This window comes from Lissotriton vulgaris, chromosome 3_1 (genome assembly GCF_964263255.1).
Source record: "Lissotriton vulgaris chromosome 3_1, aLisVul1.2, whole genome shotgun sequence".
Taxonomy (NCBI): domain Eukaryota; kingdom Metazoa; phylum Chordata; class Amphibia; order Caudata; family Salamandridae; genus Lissotriton; species Lissotriton vulgaris.
The window spans coordinates 1,156,166,039-1,156,180,726 of NC_141689.1; positions in this window are offsets into that span (position 1 = coordinate 1,156,166,039).

The following is a 14,688-nucleotide window of genomic DNA, read 5'->3' on the forward strand; positions in this document are numbered from 1 at the left end:
CCCTTATCAGTACGGCGTACCGTGATTCAAGCTCTGGTTATAGGCCGACTTGATTAATGCAATTCTCTTTTAGCATCTGCAAATGAATCTCTTCTGAGTAGATTGCAGATAGTTCTGAATGTTGGTGCACGTCTGGTTCCTAAAATGCCCCCACGTACCCCTTCTAGACCTCTGCTGAGAAAGCTTCACTGGCTTTCTATTCAACAGCAAATTAAATTTAAACTTTGCTGCCTCACATATAAATCTCTCTATGGTAGGTGTCCTTGCTATTTGGTAGACAAAAATACATCTTACCATCCGAGAAGGCTTCTCAGATCCGAAGGGAAAGGGCTGCTTGTGGTTTCCCGATACAAGAAACAATGAGCAGGAGGAAGGACTTTCGCATACCTTGCTCCTAAATATGGGAACACTGCCTGAGGACCTGCGCAAATGCCAGTCTTTTTCGATTTAGGAAACTCCTGAAGACTGAATTATTCCAGGACTGATTTGTGCCTGACCTGTACTTTGTCCTTTCTGCAGCGCAGAGATACCCCTCCGGGAGTGATTCCAGCACTTTATAAATTCCCTTACAATTACAATTGCAATAGTTGGAGTACGTGGAGGTAAAGTGCCACTCCAGCCAGTGTAGGGCCTTTGAAGATGGTGCAGACTTTCTAGAAGTTAGACGGTTGCTGATAAAATCAAGACAAGAGGTATTGCATCACAATGTGACACAGTGTTGTCATTCATACAGAACAACAACGCTAAGGGTAGTGACAACCAGTTATAGAGAAGCGCTAAAAGCAGTAAAAGTTAACTGCAAGAAAGCACTAAAAGCAGAGACATTGCTAACGTAAAGAAACATCAAGGCAGTAGAAACCAGATACCATGCAAAGCGGTGGAAAGGGTGTAGAACCCATGCAAGAGGCAAAGCAGCGAGTCACCACAAAAGAAGAAGACATCGCCTTACGGCCGGAAAGCGAGTGCGATGACCCAAACATCAGCACATGGCTAGTGATTAACAAAGGTGCCGGTACGAGTGGGCTGCCAGAGCAAGTTCCATTTCTGAGGCAGAAAGTTCCCCAGGTTATGATCCTGCGGCATTCCTAAAACCACTGCCTCCCTTCAACACCGCCAAAAAACTAAATATTGGTAGCAGGTGGACTGCCTGGATCTAAACCTTCAATGATTTCATTGATGCACTGGAAGAACAAAAGACCAAAAGATCATTAACACCTTGGCTGCTAGGGGGTTTTCCCGTTCTGTGCTGAACATACATGATCCCCATTGTTCATGACAAGGTCAACTCGTCATAAGCACAGGGCAGGTAAAACCCATGACGAGTTGACCTTGTCATGAGCACTGAAGGGGTTAAATATCTAAAGAATTTTGCTGATGAAGAAGTAAAATAAGTGATAAAGAAAATACCACAAGGTGATGGAGTAAATCAAAGAGGCGCTAAACACCAAGCTCAGTCCAATGCCGAATGCCGACTATGAAAGGTACATTTTCAGTCAGGAAAGGCAGAGAGCTGGTGAAATGACAGACGAGTTTGTAAAAAGTCTAAATTCACTCATAAAGCATTGCAAGTTCAATGAGTTCAGCGATGAAGAGGCTATGTGTCTCAGGGTAATAAATGGTTGCTTCTCTGATTCCTTCAAAGGACGAATGATTAGACACTCATATTGGAGTGAGTACTCATGGGTGCTAGAGCAGAAGAAAGAGCTGACAGACGAGCAGCTTGCGTGGAGGCCAGTATGGCTCAAAATGAATCTGCGCCGAGTGTGAAAGATAAGTCGAAATACAAGGCAGAAGGCCATAAAGTCATGTCTCCAAAGAAAAATAATTTATGTTTTTGTTATGGATTTTCTTTTCCACATGAGGGTAGATGTCCCATCATTGGACAGGTATGCAAAGGCTGCAGCTAAGAGAACCATGTTTGTAACAGTCTACAAAGCGAGGGAAAGAGCAAGTACGTCACATCGAGAAAACAAAATAGATGGTAGAAAGTTCAACAAGACCAAGCAGCAACATCAGTTGAGGCAAGTAGAAACGAACGACGTTGAATCATCAAATTATTCATCTAAGAGTTTGTCACCATCATTTTCGAGGAACAGTGAGGAAAATGGGTGTGCAATATCTATGTTGACTACTGATTGGCATGCACATGTAGGATTAGCTTAGTGCAATGAAAAATGTTGGTTGAAGCTAAATGCAAAATTCATTTGGACACTGCCCCAACATCACACAGAATGCAAATGGCTGCTCCATATCTTTTATCATAGAGAGTGGCGTGTCGATAAACATTATGACCGTGGAAAAATACAATAAACTCTCTCCAATGCCCCGTCCAAAACTACAGTGTATAGATGAGTTGCTTCAACGCCACTGCAAAGTCAAGGTTCATTCATAGCAACTATGAAGCATAAAAAAACAAAAGTTCAATGTTTACCCTGTTTTTGTAATGCTGCTGACATGGAGATGATTTCTGTGAACTACAATGTCAATGTCTGTCATGAGATAGTGAATCAGTTTCTATCTTTGTTTCATGGACTAGGAAGACGTAAGACCATAAAAGTGCAAGTTTACATAAATGAGGACATCCGTCCTGTTGCTCAAAGTCATAGTCAAATTGAATTTCATATACAAGAGGCTGTTGAGAAAGATCTTGAGGTACAATTAAAGCGCAACATCATTAAGCAATCCACTGGCTCGATGCCATGAATATCACCCATTCTGGTAGTGCCGAAAAAGGATAGCGGAGAAGCCATGCGCATCTGCGATGAAATGTGCCAAGCGAACATGGTGATTGAAAGACAATGACATTCAGGCCCACACATAGTTGGCATGATTACACAGCCGAATGCAGCCAAAGTACTTTCTCGCCTTGATTTGAACAAAGAATATCATCTACTCAAACTGGAAGAGATTTTGCAGGTACATTACTACCTTTTCTACTCATGATGGTTTATTTACATACAAAAGGCTAAGTTTTGGAGTGCCATCAGCTGCAGGACTTTTTCAGGATGTTAGTCGTCGAATAATACAGTCAGTCACAAATGGTTTCCATTGCAGTGATGATATACTAGTTTTTGGGGCGACACAAACTGAACATTATAAGGCTCTTGCACAAGTGTGTCGTAAACTTGCTGATGCAGGTCTCACTTTAAATGCGGCAAAGTGTGAGTTTCATTAAAGAAAACTCTAGTTCTTTTGCCGTATGTTTTTTCTGGGGGAATGACTCCAGATCCATATAAAGTACAGGCCTTGTCATTCACTCCCCCCATGAGATGTAACTATGCTGAACTCCTTCCGTAGTATGGCCACTTACTGTTCAAGGTATATACATGACTTTGCCTGTGTAAGTGCCCCATTGAGAGACTTAACAAAATGAAACGTCCCATTTCAATGGTGAGTGAATGTGAACAAAGCTTCAAGAAAATCAAGCATTCAATTGAGAATGCACCTGAAATGGAACACTTTGGTCCAAAATTTCAGACGGAGGTTGTTTTGAGGCAAGCTCAGTGGGGCCGGGTGCCATCCTTGCCCAGCACACTGGACGTCCCAGTGCCCAAAGGCACATTGTGGATTATGCTAGCCAAAGTTTGTCAGAGACGGAATGTTCCTATTCACAACCTGAAAAAGAAAGTCTTGTTGTAGTGTGGGCTTGTGAGCATTTTCATGTGTTCCTACATGGAAAGCATTTCACAGTTGCCACTAATCACCAAGCATTGCTCACCATTTTTGACAATCCTAAAGCCTTGCATTGAGAGGTGGGGGTTGTGACTGCAGGAGTATTAATTTACGATTGTGCATCGTCCAGAAAAAGATCAAAACCCTGCTGATTACTTCTCAGGTGTGCCAATACAGTGTCATGGCACTACTTCTGAAGCGGCTGATGCATATGTTAACTTCATTGTGAAGTCCAGTACCTCTGCTGCCATATTACTAGAACAAATCATTGCTGCCATGAGTACTGACAGGAATTTGCGAATCCTCAAAGACATTGTTACACCAATCGTGTGGCGAAAACATAATCAACCTCTTCATTATCACCTTGAATACCAGAAATTCAAAAATGTACTGGAAGAGCTTTCATTTACTCCAGAAGGCATCATCATAGGTTGAGAATTGTCTTACCCAAGAGGCTAAGACAACAAGTTATTGAATTGGCTCATGAGGGACACCGTGGAGTTGTTGCTACAAAACAAGCCTTACGGGACTGAGTGTGGTTCCTCATCTTGATGAAAGAGTTGAAAAAGAGTTAGAGGCATATTATTTGTGCAGCTGTTTGTCATCTGAGACATCCCCACATCCGTTAAACATGTCTGATCTTCCAAAGCATGCATGCGAGAAAATGTCAAATGATTTCTTTGTACCACTTGACAATGGACATCATCTACTTGTAATAGTTGATGAATATGTCTGTTTTCCCCTTGTGAAAGGTCTGTCATCGACTACTCAGATAGAGTCATTGAGAGATTGAAAAGTATCTTTGCAGCATGGGGTGTTTCTTTGATTTTGAAATCTGACAATGGCCCACCTTTCAATAGTCGAGAATTTAAAGATTTTCTCACTCGTCTAATGTCAAGCATCAGAAAACACTCCTCTCTGGCCACAGGCAAATGGTATAGTCAAGAGATTTATAGGCACCATCAACAGGTGAAAGCCCTGTCAACTTAATATTTGGGAGAGCCATGGACACCAAGCGGCCACAATGGACCAATGAGAGATCTATTGACATTAATAGACTTTGCACTACGAAATTTTCTCAAAAACACCAAATGAAGACTTATGCTGATAGAATCTGTAATGCTTGGAGCACTGTGTGCAACAGAGGGGACTAAGGTATTGTCAGGCAGAAACGGAAACACAAGTCTGATGCTCCTTTTGATGCTGACCAACTGAGGGTTGTTACTAGTAATGGGCTCATGGTGACTGCTCGCGTCCTGGAACATTCATTACACAAGATTCTTTGTGTTTCAAGCACTTGCCTCAACCTTCTTCAGCTCCAAATGTCATAAGTAAGATTTGTCCACATGAACATCCAGAGAGCCCAATGACTGAACCAGTGCCTCTGTCACCAGTGCCAGTTATGGACACTTCTCCAATAAATCCGCCTCCTCACAGGACCAGATATGGGCGATTGATTCGAGCACCAAAACAACTTATTGTAAAGTTGTAATGCACACATGTATTAACAGTACTTTTTATTTAACAAAGGGGGAAATGTAGTGTGTCGTGAGTTAGATAAGACGGAACCCTTTTGGTTCCTGCCGGACTCCATAGAACAGTGACATAAGTGCCTGGGTGATCAAATTCTTAAAGTAGAATGTTCAAATAACGGTTACACGCTGATGAATGAAGACGTGTAATACCACGCTCAGTGTGTGTTGTGATCATTTGCATGGACTCGGGCTGGGTTAGTACTCTACAGTTTCCTCACATGAAATGAATGCTGTAAGCGGAACACATTCTTTAACTTAACCTTCAAAGCATCAAATTTCTCTTGGCATGCTTGACTCCTCCTAAATTCTAAATGTTTCCCAGAAGGGACCTGAACTGTACTGATTTGTCAGCATAATTCTTAATATACTTCCAATAATACTCAACTGTGCCCAAAAAGGAGATCACCTCCTCATTAGTGCAGGAATCTTTATCAATTGTTTCAACCAACTTTCTTTTCAGCACAACACCCTTCCCTGAAATATTTTGCCCCATATAATTCACCCCATACAGCCCAAACTTGCACTTATCCTTTTTAAGTGTCAACCCTGCTTTCAGGAGAATTCTCAAAACTGAATGCACATTAGATTCTTTCATGGACCTTATATAAATCTACCCATCTTCCTGATAAACATCTCACCCACAAACTCCTTCCAGCACCTTACCATGTTGTGGAATGCTGAAGCAGCAGATACCAGCCCAAAAGACATTCTCTTGAATTTATAAGCCCCCATATGTGTAATGAATGCTGGAAGTTCGTGTGAGCTAGCGTCCAACTTCACTTAATGGTATGCCACAGTCAGGCTAATAGTGGAAAAATACTTTGCCCCTGCCAACGTGGATATAATTTCAACTATGTTAGTTAAAGAGAACCTATCCACCTTGAATTCCCTAATATATCACACATTGCAAGCTGAATCTTGAAAAGGACAGCTTCGACAATTTCTCCATTCTGTGGGCAGAATATTTTTTTAATAATACATATAGAAAAATAGATTGTGAGAGTGCATAACGGGAATGTATTTTTTAACAAAGCTCAAATTGTCTGTAATGTCACTTAGAATCAATGGCATTCACATTTACCCATTTATAACTATATGTTATGTGTGGCCCATTCAAATGATCTACCCATTCTTTCAACATCTAGGCAATGGTAGCTAAGTTATAGGGGAGCCATACACCACTTGTCCTCACCTGTCTCAATCCCTGATCCTGTTCTACAAACACCCATCCCCACCGCCATTTGGTCATCACCTTGGCCCCCCAAAAAACAAAGAACACCTAGTATACAACCACCCAACCACACCACTCAGCATTGCTTTCCACTTTCAAATATGATTCTTTTTAAGCTGGTGCACTGCCATCAATCCTCACAACCATCGGTATTTTCCATCCTCTCCTCACATAAATTAAAACAAAAAAACTTGTGTCTTGACACATAACCACAAAACTCCCTTTTCAATTCACCCCTTCCCACACCCCACCCACCCATATGTTTAAAATGAACAGCTGGTATCCCTTCACACCTGAAGATGTGTCCTCTGCTACCCATCGAAGCAGAGTGCAAACGCCAAACTTATAGTCTCTCTAAAAGTCCTGTGAGCATGGCCTATAATTCCTTTATGACGAGGCAACAGTAGAAAACAACTTTTGTTTGTCACTGTTGCTGGATCATAGCAGTATAGAGCCAGCTATAGAATCTGGTATTCATGCACTGGTTGTGGTTTTCAGTGACAGCCATACATAAGAAAGAGTGTTTTTTCTAAAATTATACATTTGTTTCTATAAAGTTCTTTTTATTGTTTTGTAAAGGAATAACAACACAAAAAACAGAATTGTATGTCATTACATCCTTTAAACCTTTAACCCTTGGATGCGCCGCACTGCGGGAAAATTTCGGCCGCATTTAAAGGGTTAAAGGAAACAATGGTTTACTGGTAAATAAATTGTTCACCACAGTCTTCTAACATGTGAAGACAGCCAACATAAAAAAACATTTTATCAAACGCAGGGAAAGCCACAGGGCACAATAGCGAAATAATCTTTTGCAATGACATTTATTTCTTGCAACATATAAAAGCGTTGTTTTTATATCAGAAAAAGAGATCTGGTGCCTATGCTGTGAAAAAGAAAAGAGGTGCAGTGCAAAGAGCTAGGCAAAACATAACCACGTGCATCACTATTAAAAAGACATATGACTCCTATATATACAATTATTCCACTGTCAAAAGAATCGATGTCTGGTGTCGACTATGTTTCGAACTCAATGACTATGAGGTCATCATCAGGATGGGAGCTGAGCACCCAGTATCTGAAAATGTAATGAAAATGATCTGTATAAGGCAATGCTTACAATCAATAGGACTGTATTACATTAATACAAAACCGTGCTTTCCTACTTAGGAGATGACTAAATCAAGTCTGGGAGTTCATCAGTTAATAGGAACCACATTCAGAGCTGACTGTATAGCCCAATGCAGAAAAAGAAACAACATTTTGAAAGAAGGAAGAGAAAAAAGCAGTGAATGAAAGCGTTTTGACATGCGCATTTGTACGTCTGTAGAATATCTACTCCCGCCCCAGCAAGGGCTCTGGATCACTGAAACAATATCGACGGACCAAATATCGAGTACAAAAAATATCGCCGTAAATATATCGAGTACAAAAATATCGACTCCCAATACGTAAACAAAAAACTGCACAAATATCGAGTCCAAAATATCGCACCCAAAAAAAATCGAAAACAATATTATCGACCCTAAAAAATATATCGACTTCCAACACATATACAGAAAAAATCAAAAATATAGACCACAAAAATATCGTTAACCCCTTCCATGCTCATGACGAGCTCAGCTCGTCATGAGGCACAGTTGAGCTGTGCTGATGACGAGCTGAGCTCGTCATGACACCAGCAAAATGGCAATTTCCAGCACAGGGGAAAAATAACCACAGCAGCGATGTGGTTAAATAAATTATCGACTTCACTACCCATAATAATAATATGAATATATCACGAAAAAAGCATAGTAAATGGTAACATAAATCAGCATAATTATCTAAAATAAAAAATACTACAATAAATATAAATAAACAGCAACATTTACAATATATAAAACATTTTTATAATACAAGAACTTCACATTATATATTCATATAAAACATTACACACCTCACACCACAAAACAATATTGAATAAAAACAAACAAAAATAAAAGCTCCACAATAAAAAAGCATTACCTGGCATCTGCAAAACAAACCACATAGCTACCAAAACAATTCAAAATATCTCAAACAACCAATAAAAAGCACCAAACAATTAAATAGACCAATCAAAGCAACCAACACATAATTGAAACACTATATAAAGAATGAAAACACACAAAGAGATACCACTTGGTTCCACAAAACGTGAAGAAGGGGAAACTCTGCCAAATTTTCACCAGAACAGAAAGCTACTACCATCAAACAAAGGATAAACAAAACAAAAGTAAGTACCAATACCTAACATTAACCACTAGGCTTACCACTAAAAGCTGCAAATAATAAATTAACCAATAAACTAATTATGTTCTTTCATTTTAACCATGCTTTGCAGATATCCCAAAATTAAAGAAAAAAAGGCCAACATTTACAATCCTATTAACTCTAAAAACAAAGTAAGTATAGAAACTAAAATAACAGAAACAATTTATATAACAAAACTTAGCAAGAAAACGTCCAAATGGAAAGGAACCCAATAATGCTAAACAAAACATATACAATAAATCATTTTACTTTTACCAACAGACCCATCAACAAAAGAAACAGAGAAGAAAAGCATAAAAAAACACAGCACAGCCCTCCAAACAACTAAAAAACAGGTAAATATACTGTGAAAATGTGATAAATGTAATGATAAGCGTAAAACAATTCTAAATTTCTCTATATAACATTTATTTACCGTAGAAAGAAAACAGAACAATGACAGAAGAACCTAAATTTATAACTTCACAGAAAGGCAAAATGCTTCTTTGTTATATGGGCTATACATATACCCAAGAAAAACAGCATCAATTGAAAGTGTTTTGGAAATGCAGCAAATATTACAGTAATAAATGTTATGGTCGTGCTGTAACTCAGGAAACAAATGTAACTAACACAACAGAACATAACCACCCTCCCAACGTGACAGAAATAGAAATTAGACAAATGCTTGACTCACTAAAAGAAGCAAGTTCTAACACAGACCCCCCATCTACAACTATTCTTAAAGACCATCTAAGAACTCTCCCCCAACATGCAGCAAGCCAACTCCCTTCTATAGATTCTCTAAAAAGGACAATAGCTAGGCACAAAAGAACAACTACAGCTACACCACCTGCCCCAAAAACCTTTGAGCAAATCCAAATTCCCCCTGAACTAACAATAAGTCATAATAACGAACCTTTCATCATATATGACAATGCATCTGAAGAAAAAAAGAATTATAATGTTTGCTACAGCAGACACTATGGTGAAATTACACCAATGCAAAACATGGATGATGGACGGTACATTCTCCGTATGCCCAAAACCATTCTACAAATTATACACCATCCATGGACACTATCAAAACTGCAATATCCCCTTCATATATGCCCTACTACCCAACAAACAGCAAACAACCTATACCGAGGTACTAACTAAAATAAAAGACCTAACAAATGATTACTTCCCCCAAAAAATTATCATTGATTTTGAGAAAGCAATGATAAATACAATTCTAAAGACCTACCCTCACACAGCAATCCAAGGTTGCTATTATCACTTTAACCATTGTATATTGAAACATATACAAAAATCTGCCCTAAGCACCCAATACTGCACTGACAGCACTTTTGCCTACCAGATTAAAAAATCATTGCACTAGCCTACGTTCCGGTTACAGACATAGCGGAACATTACAACATATTAATAGCCCCTATTATAAAAAAATGAAATAAAACTAAGCCCTCTCTTAGATTATTTCGAAGATACATGGGTAGGGAGACTACACCGATCCAGACACAGAAGGCAACCAAAATTCCAAATCCCCTGGTGGAACGTCTACCTAAGTACACTAAATAAACAAGCTAAAAGCAACAACGCTGTCGAAGGATGGCACAATGCTTTCCAAGCAGGTACAGGCAGAGGTTCCCTAACCCTACATAAACTCCTTCAAGCAATACAAAAGGAGCAAAGCTACCAAGAACTCCGAATGGAGCAATCCATAACCCAAATAGGCCCTAAACTAACTAAAGAAACCAAAAAAATGTACAACACCTTACAAAGACAGGTAACCCTATACCCAACTACCAGAGGCCTACCATACTTATCTACCATAGCTAAAACAATTCTTTAAACATAACTCACATACCTACACTATTCACATAAGAAACATAAAATATACATATTAAAGACATGTTACAAACTGTAACAAAATTATTCAAATATATTTAATATTTTTATTTAAATATATCTAAATAATTTCCTTACAATTTCTAACATAAACCGTAAAATTATATAAAAAATAACATAACAATCCCATCGAAAAATAATAATGAAAAATACTTACTTTGTTGCTGAAGAGAAACCTTTGTAACGAAATAAATCCTTCTTTAGAAGTAATCCACCCAAACAATCCAAACGAGATCATCCAAAAATAACACAAAATCCAAAAACGTTCTCCTCAAAAACAATCCACTGTAAACCCATTAAAAACCCGAACATTGTTCCAAAAACAGAAAAAACGCTTCATGGAAATGTAATATAAAAGAAAAATTAGAAAACAACATCCATAACGATTCTTCTCCATAATCGATCCAACGATAACCCATTAAAAACCCGAAAATAGTTAAAAAGATAAAAAACGCTCTAGGAAAACGCGAAAATGTTAGAAAGTGTGTCTATAATATATTAAAAATAATAGACACCCTTCTCCCGAAAAAAAATACAATCTTCTCCCAAAAAGGACAGCCACACAAAGTACCTGTAAAATAGAAAAAAAACATACCCACCCGGACACAATGCACCCCAACATACAATTGAAAACATTATTAAACATAATACAATACATTTAATTCACATTTCTACCCCTATTCCTACCTCCTCAATATACTAACCCAAAACGAGTAAACCGGAACCAAAACCAAACCCGTAACTACCTCCTAAAACACATACATCCTACAACTACCAAACAATAAAAAACCTACATACACTCAACAAACACTCAAACTAAACATATAACTTACATAAAGTACTTAAAATTAAACTTACCCTTCCAGACGCGAAGCAGCCTCCAACCGCGAGCTCTTCCACATCGAAATGACCCAAAATAACATAGCGCCGTTACAAAATGGACCTAAACAAACAAATAGTCCCTTTATTATTAATATTAAATAACATTCTAAAATTATTTTACACATGTTACAATATACATTATGTAACTATTATATTTTTTTTTAATTAAACAAAAATGTAACATTGTTATAAAAATTATTACAATGTACTCTATGTTATTTTCAATGCCTGTATACTACATAAACAAACATTTATCTTAATAAAAATTACTTACATTACTGTATAAATATACAATACTGTTATTAAAGTGACTATTATTTACTGTTTGTATAAACAAATATTTTACATAAAAATATGACCAATGTAAAAATACTTTACCTCTGTAAAAATTATTATTATTAATATTTTATATATTAATAATAATAATTTATTTAAAAAAACACAAATGTAAATTGTATATTAATGTTAACAAGACCTACCTTTTTTTGTTAATGTATATAAATATGTGTACTACAAAATATGTTTAAAAATACTACCGCAGTGTGAAAAAATTATAAAAATATTTGTTGTATATTACTAGTAAAATACATCTTTATTTTTACATTAAAAACTGTGAAATAAACAAAAAAATGTACACTTAATAAATATTACTTTACCTAAATATTTTTGTAATAAATAATGTTTGTAATAAAAAAATAACACAAATGTACAACTGTGATTAAAATGTAAATATGTTACATTTATCTCATGAAAATAAAAATGTACACATAACATTCAAAAATGTCAATACAATTATTCTATTATTTCTTACTTTATGACCCCCTTTTGAAAATAATAAAATATTCAAAACATGCTGTGACTCTGATTAATTTATTTTTAATTACCAACAATTACAATAATTAAATAATATTTTTATAATAAATTTACCATACAACATGAGTTAAATATTGTTATTATCATTATAGATACTGTCACAAAATACTAAACATTCAAATATAATAATTTACTATTCCCACTCCATCAACTATATATTCTACCAAAGTACTGAACACTCAACCCAAATAATTTATTATTCCCACTCCACCAAGTATAAACTCAGGGAAGGTGCTGGACCCTTAACTCAAATAAATTACTATTCCCACACAACCAAATACTAACTCAGGGAAGGTGCTGGACACAAAACCCCAATAACTCACTATTCCCACTCCTCCAAGTAAAAACTCAGGGAAGGTGCTTGACACTCAAACAATATAATTTACTATTCCCACTCCACCCAATACAAAGTCAGGGAAGGTGCTGGACACTCAAACCATATAATTTACTATTCCAACTCCACCAAGTACAAACTCAAGGAAGGTGCTGGACAATGTAAATGTAAATGTATTTGAGCTTATATAGCGCACAGCTACCCGCAATGGGTTTCCCGGCGCTTGCTTAGGGAACCCGTCCTGGTATTCCCCTGTGAGATAACCCCGGCAGGGTTTCCACAAGGTGAAAGCCAGGCATCCCGCCACGAGGGGCCGTTGTGGAGATTAAGCAAGCTATTGCCCAGAGTCGCAGAGTGTGAACCCGTGAGTCGAGAAGGCACCGGAGCGAGAATTATCAAGTCCGTGGAACTTTTGAGCCCAAGACCCGCTGAGGCGGGGAATTGAACCCTGGTCCAGGGCCGATCTCAGCTTCTGGGTCTGCCGCCTCTAACCCCTGAGCCACACTTCTCCACTCAACCAACAAAGTTGTGAGTTTATACTTGGTGGAGTGGGAATAATAAATTATTTGGGTTGAGTGTTCAGTACTTTGGTAGACAATCAACCTATATAATTTACTATTCCCACTCCACCAAGTATAAACTCAAAGAAGGTGTTGGACACTCAAACAATATAATTTACTATTCCAACTCCACCAAGTATAATCTCAAAGAAGGTGCTGGACACTGAAACCATACAATTTACTATTCCCACTCCACCAAGTAAAAACTCTGGGAAGGTGCTGGACACAAAACTCCAATAATTAACTATTCCCACTCCACCAAGTATAAAGTCAGAGAAAGTGCTTAACACAGAACCAATATATTTAACAAATCCACTTCATTTTTTTAAATTATATTTTTAAATTTTAAATAAACATATTTACAAATTCACACTTTTAAAACACTGCCCACACTATTCCCCTAAAAACACACATCACACTCCCAAATTTTATTATAAAATTTATAATTTTTGTTGAAATTTCAATTTTTTAAATATTTAAAATATTTTATTTACAATTTCACTTTTTGTAAACAATCGCCACCCTATTCCACTAAAAACACACATCCCACTCCAAAATTCAATAAAACATTTTTGTATATATAATATTGGTAAAATATTTTTATAAATTTTAATTTTGTATTTCAAAATCACTATTTTTAAACACTTCCCACCCTATTCCCCTAAAAACACACATCCCACTCCTAAATTGTATTCTAATTTGTTTAAAATATTAAATTTTTTGAAAATGTATTACATTTTGTTTTTTAAATTCAAATTTCCTTTCTTTAAACACTCCCCACCCTATTCACCTGAAAACCCACATCCCACTCCGAAATTTTATTTTAATATTTTTTAAATATTTTTTTGAAAAGAATTACTGAAAAATATTTTGAAATTTACATTTTTAAAACACTACCCACCCTATTCCCCTTAAAATCCACATCCCGCTCCTAAATTTTATATTAAAATTTTACAATTTAAAAAAATATATTCAATGTAATTTTTTTTAATAAAAATAAAAATTTTCAAAATTAACATTCTTAAAACACTCCCCATCCTATTCCCCTAAAAACCCACATCCCGTTCCTAAATTTTATTTTACATTTTTTTAAATAAATTTCAATTAAAAAAATTATAAAATAAATTTGAAATTTCAAAATTAACATTTTGTAAACACTCCCCATCCTATTCCCCTAAAAACCCACATCCCACTCGCAAATTTTATTCTAAATTATTTAAATTTTAAAAATAAAATTCCCCCCAAAAAAGATTTTTAGTTTTCAAAATTAACATTTTTAAAACACTCCCCACCCTATTCCCCTAAAAACCCACATCCCGCTCCTAAATCTTATTATACATTTTTTAAATATATATATATATATTTTATTTAAAAAATAAATAAAAAATATCACATTTTTAAAACACTCCCCACCCT